Source organism: Pinus tabuliformis, chromosome 7, assembly GCF_031772625.1.
Source record: "Pinus tabuliformis cultivar Carrire ecotype Pingquan chromosome 7, CPIR1, whole genome shotgun sequence".
Lineage (NCBI taxonomy): Eukaryota > Viridiplantae > Streptophyta > Pinopsida > Pinales > Pinaceae > Pinus > Pinus tabuliformis.
The window spans coordinates 280,599,406-280,613,411 of NC_142293.1; positions in this window are offsets into that span (position 1 = coordinate 280,599,406).

The following is a 14,006-nucleotide window of genomic DNA, read 5'->3' on the forward strand; positions in this document are numbered from 1 at the left end:
TCTCACATAAGGAGCATAAGAATGTTGAATAAGAAACAAGAAGAAATGTTGACAAGTCTAGAAAGCAAGCAATGAAGGAATTCTCTCACAAGAAGCATTAGATGGTTGACCTATCTATCTGAGAAGAAGAAAATGAAGAAAGAGATCAAGCATGTTAAGAACAACATGATCACCAAGAATCACTATCTGACAAAATGCCTTGAAAGATATCTCCTGAAAAAAGGAAGGACAACTCTGATAAAGGAAGAAATGACCCTTGACACTTATGAAGGCCTTGGACATATAAAGGTGCATATAGATGATTCTACTGTACAAAGATGTCCTGATGAAGAAGCCATCCAACAAAAAAAGGGCAATGTTGAAGCAATATCAGGAAGAAATCATGATGAGCTACTAGGTCAAAACATGTAAACAAGCAAGTACAATGAAGTATCCATGAGAAGAGTATTCCGAAGCATGGAAAAGATAACAAAGGAGTATCCAAGATGACAAGAAAAACCTGATAGCCGCTTTCCGCGAAGCAATGAAATGACAAACCAGGAAAGAAACTAATCGATGGATCGTGCCCTACCTAGAAGAAGTTTGAACAAAGACTTCATGACATCAAGAAAGGAAGAAGATCAAGCAGCTAAAGGACCCACGAAGAAGAAGTTGTTGATGAAGGAAAGAGTCCCCAGTTAAGAGGGAGCTCTAACAAGTCCTTGATCAAGAGGGAGTTTTGAATCACCCCTGATTACAAAGGAGTGACAATTGTGTTTTCAATTTCATGGGTCATGCACTAGACCAGGACTAACAACCGTAAGTCTAGATGAAGGCCATGAATGGAAATGTAGACACAAGATAGACATTACATTCTTGTCTTCACTTGGGAAGAAAGAATGGGAGGATTGAGTAACCATCTAGAATACGATACTCTTTGAGGATGTGTAGGGCATCCAAGACAAGAGTAGGCAAGAAGACCGATATTCTTTGAGGGTTGGGAAGCCAATATAAGAATAGTCCTAGAAGTTCACACTCGGAGAACACCCAAGTGGGTATGTACCTTGAGAGACAATGACGAAGGTGTCTATAAGTCATTGGTCTCAACAACATTTTAGCTCATGGTCTCGTAAAGAGATGGAGCTATTAGTCAAGGCCTTGAACTATGACAATGCTGATGGATATGATGCTATAACGGATGGATTGCTAATCCGATTTCTCTTATGTGAATTCTTCAAGATTGATAGTCACCAAACACCTTGTAATGCTGTATGAATACCTCCCTAGTTAAGAGGGAGTGTTGAAGGAAGTGTAACTAGGTTCGGTCTTCATAAATGTACTTTTGATATTTGTACTTATTCAAGAAAAGAAATATTATTTTTATAAATATATATCAATGAGTTTCTTGCTCATTGAAGTAGGTCTAACACATGTCAAAGTGCTATAAATGAGTCAAATCGTTAAGAGAAAATATTGAAGGCCTTAAGGGCATGTTACACTATGTATAAATATATATTAAAGTCAAAGGGAAACCTCCAAGAAAATTCAAGTCTGAACCTATGTAATGACCCTTCAAGAAGCTCCTTCAAGCATGCTACACCACCATAGAAAATGTGTGAAGTATGCTCAGCAAATCAGCCACCAAATTTCCCTCCAAGTCAGCCTACAAACAACTCTACAAGTCAGCCTACAAGCAGCAACCAAGTCGGCCTACAAGTTGGCCTAAAAGGAGGGACATACCTCTATTTATAGAGGTTGTCCACTCCTCATACAACATAGAACTCAAGCTCTGAAATCCGCAAGAAAAGAAGAGAAAAAGAAGTTGTGGAAAAGGTCTGTTAGGGCAGTGAAGAAAGGAGGAGAAACAACAAAGGTTAAGAGACTGTTCTTAGGGTCATACACAACCACACGTGTGAAGGAAGGAGGTCTCTCTATGGCTATAACAACAGTAATACAACAACTCAATCCTTATCTCTGTTTGGGTTAGAAACTAAGGTCTACAAGGCCTCCATCCAAGAGCGAAGGAGAAGCCCTCACCAATGAAGGAAGAAGGAACAAGAACAAAGTTAAAGGGATTGTTTTCTAGGGTAGAAAATAGTCATACGTGCAAGAATCAAATCTCTTTCTACAGTCACAACAACCCTACATTATAGTCATCCAAAGTTAGTTGATTGGTGAAAGGAACCATGATAAGGAGAAGGGTCTCATCAAAAGTATCTTCTCTAGAGCAAGGACTACAAGTTTACTAACAAGTTGCAGGAAGAACGAAGTGTCGGATGTAGGAAGATGAAGTGCTGGAAGAAGTGCCGGATGAAGTGTTAGGGTATATGGTGCAGAAAGCAGTGGAGAATTGACTTGTGCTTGGAGGATCTCATTGTTAGGGGTCTAGGGTTTGGCATTGATCAATAGAAGATTCAATAAGAGAAATTCACTAATGTTTTTTCCTCTCAAGATTAGAAAGGTTTTGGCACTGGAAGAGAGCCAACATCTTGTGTTTTTGTTTTTATGTTTTGGTAGCAGTTTGATGAAGTACACATATGCACTAATAAGAACAAGAAGAAGAATAAGCTAACAAGAAAAGCAAAAAGACTCCACAAATTGTTATCAAGTAATGAAGAATCACACTACACTACTTTGCCCTAGATTCTTTAACATAGTCACCGATTCATATTTAAATAAAAGAGGAGTTGTTTGCAAAAATGAAGATTGTGAAAGTCAATCAAGAGAACAGTAAGGGAATAAGTATTAAAATTGAGATAAATGTTTCCCATTGTAGTCACTTTCAATCGATTTGGTTAATTTTGTATATATTTCAACTTAAGGCATTACTAAGGAGTAAAAGGGTGTTTTTTTTTTAAATTATTGAGACATTATTAAATTACGGCAAAGGTTGAAAAAAAACAAATAAATAAGTATGGGAGTTTTGAAGCAAGAAGGGAAAAGTTAATAAAGTTTAAAGGTTTTTATTTAAAGGGGTTAAATTAATAAAAGTACTTTAATAAAAAAATTAATAATAAAAAAGTATTATTATAGGGATTAAAAAGGGTTACCTTTTAAAACGTAAGCTCATCTCAACAAACTAAAATGAAATCAATCTTTGAAGAAAAAATAATGGATTATAAACCGAAAATGAAAGGAAGATTTTCTTATAAGGGTCTTTCAATTAAAGATTACAAATTATTTACATTAAAAAGGAGTATCTAAGGGGGAGATATTAATATCGTTATCAACACAAGTAACGAGGAAAATTACATAAATATTAATTTAGCGAAATCATCTATTACTTCTAGAGCTAAAATATAGGTGAAAAATGATTTTTTTGGCAATAAAGAGTATGAAATTAATCATTTACAACTGACATTTGATCATTATGAATACATGTTTCAATTTAGTGTCGTAACTATGTTTAACAAAGAGGTTAACATAATTCTCAAACAACCTTGGTTTAATGAAATAGGTATGTTCATGTTAAATATAGAACAATTTTTTATGTTTCCTTATAAGAAGATGATCACATTGGGAGACATGACAATGAAGTCAAAATTGATAATGGCTTCATCAAAATATTTTAAGGATATTTCGAAATTGATGGTTCATGAGAATTCAAAGAAGTAGGAGCAGCTTGAAGAAGTCATATCCAATAAAATTGAAGAAAATTTGCATTTGAAGGATCATAACCAAAAACTACTTGCACAAATAAAAAAGTGTAAAGTTACCAAACACAAATTATAACAAGAAAAAGAAAGTTTTGAAAATAAATTCAACGAGAGTCTATCAGAGAAGAAATATATAAATGCTTGAAAAAATTTAATCAAGAGTTATTAGAACAAATCAGAGATTAAAAAAAATGAGAAGGTTGAATTTCAAAATGAAGCTAAATCATAAGTTGAAGAAATTTCACTTTAAGAAATCATAATCAAAGTCTACTCACTCAAATTAAGAAACTTAAAAATGACAAGAAATCACTGAAAAACAAATTAGAAGAACGTATCACAAAAGAAATATCAAAATCTTCAAATGTAATAGTCAAAGTTGAAGAAAAGGGAAGAAATACTAGTCCAGTCAATATCACAACATAGGAAGTTGACAAATCAATTGAGGTAAATGTATGTTCAGATTTTGCAGTTCAAATGATGGGAATTTCAAGTGAAGATCTAATGTTTAACCAAGCAACTTTAGTATGTGAAGTAAATTAAATCACAAGAACTCCTTATTGACACCAAAATCATAAAATCCAATGTCTCAACCAATCTACAAATCTATATCACTCATCTTGCGTCCATTCCATCCTTGCTTCTTCTAGCCAATCAAATTGTAAAACGTAAGTGGTGCATATTACACCATTTGTTTCTTCATCTTTCCTTGAGAGTACATCAACCACAATATTTTTCTCTCCCTTTGTAGATAATTTCAGTCATAATTGAATATCTTTGTAACTTAATTTTGTTGTTGTTTTGAGATAGTATTCGTTCCAAGAAGTACTTAAAACTATCGTGACCGATTTTTAATTTGAAGTATCCTATTAGGTATGGATTCCATTTCTTTACTACATGTAGTATGACCAACACTTCTTTTTCATAAATGAGTTTGAGTAAGTTCTTTCCTTTTATGTTTGCTACTTACGAAGGTAAGGGTCCTTCCTTTTTGCATCAAATTTGCATAAATACCATGTCCTCAGGCATCACTCTCCCATCACCCAAATTATATTGAATCCACGTCTTGAATCCTAAAAGCACACTTGGATGGATATGTGAGTAGTTGTTTCTCTTCCATTCTTGTTAAGACCTTGTCAACATTTCATACATGCTCTTCCCAAGATTTGTTTTAGATTAGTATGTCATCCAAAAATACCAAGACAAATTTTCTAAGGAATGATGTGAAAATAGAAGTCATTGAGCTTTGAAATGTTGAAGGTGCATATGTAAGTCCAAATGGCATAACCAAAAACTCACAACGACCACTTGTTCTAAAAGCAGTTTTGGGAATGTATTCTTGCCTCATTTTGATGTGATGATATCTTGAACAAAATTCCAGCCTAGTAAAGAAAATTTCTCCTTGTAATTTGCCTAATAATTCATTGATGACAAGAATAGGAAACTCATCATTGATTGTCATTTTGTAGCTGTCTGTAATTTGGACACATGCCATGAACAATCCTTTTGGATAACCATCATAACTGGTGAAGAGAAAGCACTTTGGATAGGTTGAATGATACCAACCTCTAACATTTCTTGAACCATATGCCCAATCTCACTCTTTTGTGCATATGGATACTTGTAAGGCTTAATGTTAGGTGGTACACTTCCAGGTTGCAAATGAATAACATGGTCATGATCTTGAGTAGGTGGAAGATCCTTAGGCATCTCTCCACATACCTTGGAATGATTGTAGATATTCTTTTGGAGATCTACTGTAGGAGAGGATATATTTTTGAGCATCTAATGAACACAATTATGGAATTACTACTGGGTGTCACTTTTTTTTAAGAAATTTTTTCATACTAGAGCTTATCACTTTACTGAGTTTTCCTTGGATACCTCTAAGCACGATTTGCTTTCCTTTTGAGGAAAATTTTATGAAAACATTTTAAAAATTAAGGGCCATTGTTCCCAATTATTGTAGCCATGTGACCCTTAATACAACCTCAACACCACCCATTTGGATTGCACTCATGGGACTATCCATCATATTGTTGGTCACTTTAATTGTTTATTAATAAAACAATCGAGTGCCACATAAATTATCAACTCGGGAAAGTCTGATTATTCCAAAGGTGACTACGTACTGTATGTACTCAATCTTAATAGTATTAAAAGCTGTAGTATAAACAGTTCACTATCTATTAAACCCCTACTCTGTGTTACAACAGTTACAGCCTATTGCAGGAATGGAATAAGAACAGATAATTAAAGAAAACAAATCTGCAAAAGGGAGTGATGGCTGTCCTGTAACAAAGGATCAGGACCCTATCCTCAGAGTAAGGACTTTCAGCACCTGCCTCTGTTATCCAGTTCACCAATACACTCTGTAAATCCTAATCACCGGTGAGGCACTCATATACAACATCAATCAGTTAAAAGGAAAACAGAGTTTCAGCAAAAGTAAAATATCATTAGAAGCAGTACTCGTGAATAAGATATAAACATAAATCACACACACGACACACAACAGAAAGAAGATGGGTGAATCTTGTGATGAAGGTGGGCCCTGTCCTTCTCACAAGATTCCCCAGGACACAGAAACTAAGATAAAATACTCAGAACAGAACTTTATTCATCTGTCAATATACCATATTACAAGAAAGATTCAGTCTCATCCCTTCACTACAATTTCTGTGTTACAACTTGTTCATCCTCTCTCTATATGTCTATCCCCCTCTCTAATGTAGATGTCTCCTCTTTATAGAGGAGACATCTATTACAAAAGATTTTCATTATACATTCTGGTTCAACCCTTTGTACCAAAAATAGGAAAATCAGTTCTCGTTAACAGAATGTTGTTACAGTCATGTGGATCATGATCATTACGACCAATATAGTAATCGGTCGGACTCCTTTGCTGATGCAGATTTGTTACGCAAATCTCAACTGTCTCCTCAAAGTTCGCATGCTGTTCTTGCTGTTTCAGCTTCGAGGTTCATGCTGTTCTTGCTGTTTCAGCAACTGCAAAATGTGGTCCTGCCAGTTAGGCAGTTTCAACAATTGTTCAGCAACTTAGTCAACTTCAAGGATCAATTATAAAGATAGCATTATTACGTGTTGAATAATTAAACATATAACAATGAGGAGAGTTACTATATACCTTTTGGAATGATTAAGTCAAAACGCTAGCAAAGGCTTTCAACTAAGGGTTGAAGAGGGTAATATAATGACAAAATATAAGGTCAAAAATAGACAATATGGGATCCTAACACATATACTCCCTCATATTCAGCTTAATAATGTGACACCTTCTTGAACAATTTATGGTGCCTCCATCTACAGTTACATGAAATTATGATGTTAGATATACAAAGCAATTAAGTTTTTTCAATTTGTAATTGATGAAGTTATGGGTATTCCCTAAATCAATCAATGTTGTTACCTTTTTATTTATGATATACCTTTCTATATTGAGGGTTTGTGGAGTATTGATGTCAGCCAATGCATGACAATGTATTGTTGGAGTACTCTCTTTTAGCTTTAAATCTTGTGATTGTTCCACTTCTTGATCTTCTTCATCTTCACAGTCTATGTAGAATTATTGCTTCTCACTCCATTCATTTGTCCAGGTGGATATGGGTGGCCACCCACCTATTCCACCTAGACCTCCAGTTCATTTCATATGTTTCCTTGATTATAGAACCATTTACTATTTTTTGCAGTTTTTCGGGTCTTGAACTTCCAGAGTTCTTTTGACCCCCTAAATGACGTTTTTTTGACTCAAAGAGATATTTATAATGAGGTATAGTACGAGCAAAACAAAGATCATATGACTAAGTTATGACCCTGAGAATTTGATACCCAACTAACCCCAACGGGGCCCATAATCTCTTGGCATTCCATCTCTTAGGGTTAGGGTTTTGGTTGTTTAGGGTTTTCTCTTGTTGTTCAATATTAAAAAGGCCCTGGAGCCTCATTGTAATACAATTCAGAGATATGTATCCGCCACATCTATTCTCATAGATAAGCTACCATTACTAAAGCTAGTTTATTTCCATTATGCTTGTAAGCATCTTTCATTTCTTTGATATTAATGAAATTAATATTTATTTCTCCTACATCTTTGTGTTTATGTTTATATCTATATTCTGTTGCATTCTTGCACAATTCAAATCAATGGTATCAGAACAATCTTCTCTTTCTCTTTTTTTCTTTGCATGTCCCCAACGAGGTCAGGGTATAAGGTGTTAGGGCTTGAACTGATTGAGCCTTTGTAAGACTAGTCTTGTAAACCTCGACGACCTCCCATGGGGGAAGAAAAGAAAGACGAGGGAGCATGAGATATTTTCAAAATATTGCTCGAGGAAGGCCTCGAGTGACAAAGGAACGAAATGATGGATAACTTTGTCCAGATCCTTCAGCAACTACCAGCAGATGACACATCTTCATCCAACAATCACTCTGGAGGCGCCACTCCCTTTAAGGTATAAATCAACTTTGATATTCCCATATTTGAAGGCCAAATAGATGTAGACGCCATAGATAGATGGTTAAATATATTAGAAGAATATTTTCTGGTTCATGATTTTTCCAAACGGGAAAATATTGCGTTTTCACTCCTCAGAGCCACCCCCATGTCAAGTACTGGTGGGAAACCTATTGTGAACAGAGGGATGAGAGAGAAACCTCACTAGTTTCAGCCGCACCCACTTGGAATTATTTATGAGACACCATCAAGGAACAATATTATCCCATGGGGAGCTATGAGGACAAGTACATACAATGGACAACACCGCGACAACAAAGGGATCAGGATGTGCATGATATGGTGAATCTTTTCCATACCCTGCGCACAAATTTGGGTATCAAAGATCCGGAAAAACATCTTTTGCTCAAGTACCACAACTACTTGCACAAATAAATTCAAGAAGAAATGGAGTTCTTGGACATCTCCTTGCTTAGCGCAACATACTTCTATGCTTCCAAGATTTAGAAAAAATTTAAGTAGAAGAAGCAAGACCTTGGATCTGCGAACCCAAAGTAGAGAAAAGGCGCCCCCAAGCCACAGAGAAAAGGGCAAAGTCAGGGCGCAAGTCCCTAGGACAACTCCTCAAAGCTGCAAGCAAATAATAAAAAAAATATGAAGAAGGACAATGATAAGTGGTGTGAGTTCCATAAAACTCCCACTCACAACACGAACGAGTGTTGTGCAAAGCAGGCACTAGTGGCCAAGCTGAAAGACCTAGAGATAGATGAATGCTATGATTCTAAGCTAGAACCTAACAAGGGAACTGACAAGGGAAAGTAGATCATTGACGCATAACCTGTGAAAAATCGATGACCCGATTCCTACTATAGCAAACTGATGATATTTTTCTCCTATTTGTTAAATTAATTTAAACAAATTACTTGCAGTTTTCTACACCAAATATCGAAATACATACATTGCAACCTACATAAAATACTGCGGAAACTAATACTTCACTGGAGAGAAATAAACACACAAACAAATACACCGTTTTTTTTGGACAAACATCCCCAGAAAAACCCAACTTTGGAAAACCGGTGCAGCAACTGAGGGTTTTATTATTATGTAGTAGTAATCTGAGAACAAATCATTAGATGCTCAAACTAGAAATTCGATACAAAGAATAAACTGGAAAATAGGTAGTGAGAAAAATTCCACACTGTCACTGGCAATCTGAATATGATCCTGGCTCTGGATGACTAGCCCCACACTGCCTTTGCGCAGTCTCTGCGTCAGCCTACATAGATATATGTCACAGTCTATAGGAACTACATCACCCTTCTTGCTGGTCGATTTTCCTCTGGAACTTTGATTCCTTGGCCCTCAGGTCTCACACCCTGACTTCTGGCACTATATTTCGACCCTCCCAACAAAATTATGGACTGCCTCTGAATCTCTGCACTGCCTTTGTGTGGCACTACGCTGCCTCTCTGAGCCTCTCGTTGCCTTCTCTTCCTTTCACTCTCTAGATCTGGAAAAATCTTCTCCAATCTACTATCCCTACCCCTCACTGCAAGAATATCATTAGATCTCTCTCTGACAACTCAACGTTGCTACTCTTGAGAAATTCGATCTATAGATCTCATTATCTGGGTGTGTTCTCCCAGTGCCCATAAAGCTCCTTATGATCTCTTGTTGGAGCACCAATGACCAATATTAAAACATAATCAAAGGCTAAGATTTGCACCAGATTTAATTAATACCCTTTAATTAATCACATTTCCTAAGTTTAGACTTAGGAATACATTAAAAATGGTTAATTATTTTAATTAAACCATATCTATGTGGAATTTTCCCAAATGATTTCCAGGTATTGGAGAATGCATGTGTCTTAGCCTTTCTGCAAATCTCGAGGCTAGAGCACATCCAATTCTACAGCAATCAACACTTCCTTTTAGCGAGGAATGTGCTCTTATTTTTGTAACCCACTGAAGCATCACCCTGTCTCTGCAACGTCTTCTACTACGCTGCTGATGTCTGACTATGCTGCCCATCAACTACTACGCAACTCTAATTGCTACATCCGTGCTACTACTGGCCCTGTTGAATCTGCTGCCAACACTGCATCTTCACTGCAACCCTCTCTAATTGTTACTACTGCAACTGCAACAACTGTAACAGAAAAGCATCCAAAATATTGAATCAATTGTGGTCAGTATGATGCATCTGTCACCTGAGTCTTGAATGCTGCTAGACTTTGCGTTGTCACTGAAGCCTCTGCACTATTACTAAATTTGCTCTGTGCCATTTGCATTGCTGCCAACTCTGCTCTACAATGCTTAATCTCTGACTTGTTACTAGCTACTGCATCTGTCACTCTGGCACCTGATTGCACCAACTGCCATTGATCCATCTTGTAATTGCATGTCTTGGGCTCCCGTAACAAGGTATTGATTCATGAGGTGGACCTCCTCAAGAATCCTAACCATCCTGTAGCTCTCTGGGCTACGGTTCCAAATCACCCCACCTCACCCCTGGAGGCATCTCGACGATCATGGAAAACTCTTCCTCCAATCTGGAGGACAACCTGTTGATTTCTACAGATGCAACCTGCTGATCCTTCTTCTCCTACTTGTCCTTATTTCTAAGAGGAAATTGAGTGTTGTAGTGGCTAAGTTCACCACATCTGAAGCACTTGATATTTGAAATGTCCTTCTTTCTTATGCACTGCTCCTGTTGCCCCTTAGATGCGAGGGCCACATCTTACTCTTCCTTTAATTTCTTTGTCCCACTGCTGCGACTGCCACTGATAATAGCCTTCACTAGATATCGCCTCATCTCCTCCTACTGAAGATCAGCCCACACACGCTCCCAATCTAGTAGTTTTTGTGTACCCAAGATACCCTGGATGGAAAATTGCCATTCTTCAGGAACACTATTCAGTGCTAATGGTACAAACTCTGTAGGCTGGAATGTTGATCCTACTGAAGCCAACTAATCCCAGACATCTTGAAGCCTAATAAGGAAGGGTTCCACACACCCCCCTTTCCACATCCTTGTGCATCTCAACTTCTCCTCAAGATACGTCTTTTGTTGCTCGGAAGACACTTTTTACAATGTAGCTAGTGCTTCCCACATCTTCCAGGCAGTATCTTTGCCAACTATGTGAGATACCACATGATCTCAAATCCCATAGAGAATAAACCTCTTAGCTCTCGCCATCTCTTACTTCTACTTCTTAAGTGGATCTGCATCTATGGGTACAACTACCACACTATCGACATAAGTTTTGAGATCATGCTCATCGAGAAGGAAGAAAATTATAGCCTTCCAGATCACATAGTTGTAGGCTTCGTCCAACCGATCTTGATCTCTCAACCCAGTTGATGCCATATCTCTGAAGAAATTCGAATTCCTCCTCTTCTCCTCTCCGCAACTGCTGCCCAACTATTCACACTCCCTTCTAGAGTGATAAATATTGCACACAACTATTGCTACTATGTTGGGAAAATTCAAACTTCTTGTCTAGAAGTTCCCTGAGGAAATAATTCCCTTACTGTGTGCTCTTCTCTCCTTTTGACGCTATTTTTCCAACAACTGTTGAAAAATATGTGTCTCGGCTGAAGTTCTGCTCTTCAATGAAACTCTTGCTACTCCCTGAGTCTTTGGTGCTCTTTGATCTAGAAAATTTTATTTTTTGTCGACTCATTGAGAGAAGTAAAATTCCCATGAAAAACTAACTCTTCTGGCCAAGGAAATACGCTTCCCTTGAGGGTTTCGATTTGCTGCCTATGCAAAAATTTGAACTGCCTCTTTCCTTTTGCGCTAAGCTCTCTAGCTTACAATCTGTGCTCTGATACCATGTGAAAAATCGGTGACCTAATTCCTACAGCAACAAACTGATGATATTTTTCCTATTTGTTAAATTACATTAAACAAATTACTTGCAATTTTCTATGAAAAATATCGAAATACATACACTGCAACCTACACAAAATACCATGAAAACTAACACTGCGCTAGAGAGAAGTAAACACACACATAAATACACTATTGTTTTTTGACAAACTTCCTCAGAAAACCCAACATGGGCAAACCGGTGCAACAACTGAGGGTTTTATTATTATGTAGTAGCAATCTGAGTACAAATCATTAGATGACCAAACTGACAATTTGATACAGAGAATAAACTAACCAAGAGGTAGTGAGAAAAATCTCACACTGTCACTGAAAATCCAAATCTGATCCAGGCTCTGGATGGCTATCGCCACTCTGCCTCTGCGCCAGCCTACACAGATCTACGTGACAGTCTCTAGGAACTGTGTCACCCTTCTTGCTGGTCGATTTGCCTCTGAAACTTTGATTCTTTGGCCCTTCGGTCTCACACCCCGACTTCTGGCACTAGATTTTGATGCTCCCAGCAAACTTACAGACTCCCTTTGAAGCTCTACGATGCCTTTGCGTGGCACTGCGCTGCCTCTTTGAACATCTCATTGCCTTCTCTGCCTTGCACTCTCTGGATCTAGAAAAATCTCCTCCAGTCTACTATCCCTAACCCTCACTGCAAAAATATCACTAGATCCCTCTCTAGAAACTCAGCACTGCTACTCTTGAGAAATTCGATCTCTAGATCTCACTATATTGGTGTGTCCTCCAAGTGCCCATCAATCTCCTTCTTATAATCTCATGTTAGAGCACCAATGACCAAGATTAAAACATAATCAAAGGCTAAGATTATCTGGGAGTTAATCCTCGTCTTCTTCTAGAAGATTCACACCAGATTTAATTAATTCCCTTTAATTAATCACATTTCCTAGGTTTAGACTTAGGAATACATTAAAATTGATCAATTATTTTAACTGAACCATCTCTAGGTGGAATTTTTCCAAACAATTTCTGGGTCTTGGAGAATGCATGTGTCTTAGCCTCTGCAAAATCTCGAGGCTAGAGCACATCTAATGCTACAAAAATCAACATAACCCACTGCGATGGTAGCCACTACCAAGCTCCAAAAGGTGGAACTTGAGGATACAAAGGAGGGGGAGCACCTCTTCCACTCATAGATGTGGGTAAAGGGTTTTCCAGTGCAGTTCATCGTTCAGAGTGGGAGCTAAAAGAGCTAGATTTTAGTTGAGGTCGTTAAGAGATTGAAGCTGTTGACAATGCCGCACCCACAACCGTACACCATCGGATGGCTCCACTAAGGGCGAGATCTCCATGTCGGCCAATGATGCTGCTTGCCTTATAGCATCAAGCCCTTTTTAGATGAGGTATTGTGCGATGTTTCCCCTCTTGCTGAGATGTTTTATTAGGTCAGTGATACCTATGGAAACATCATGCTGTATATGAATCCATACCTCACTCTGTTATTATTATTTTGGGTCAGAAGTTGTACAAGATACCAGAGGTAGTGCCACCTACCGCCTTTTCTTTAATCTTTGCTAAACAATGCAGTAAGATCATTTCCCAGATCAAGAAATTTATCTTCCTTATGGTTCACCCTCAGAACAAGAGGAAGATTGTAGTCACATCCACAACCTCCAACCAAGGATCCTCCGCACGACAAAAACAAATGGATAAGGTCATGGAAGAGTACAGGGACATCTTCACCTCAGCCACAGTGGTACCTATACACTATTATGTCAAACACTCCATCAATATGATCCCGTGTACACCACTACCCAATGGACTGATCTACTGGCACTCTGTTCTAGAGAATGATGAAATCAAGAGGTAGATTCAGGAGCTATTGCAGAAAGGGCACATCAGGCCAGATCCTCACCCTGTGGGAGTCTGATCATGTTGGTATAGAAGAAGGACATAACCTAGAGGCTCTGTATTGACTATCGACCACTAAATAAGATCACTGTACGAAATAGGCATCCAATCCTATAGATCAGACCTTCTGGACCATATCA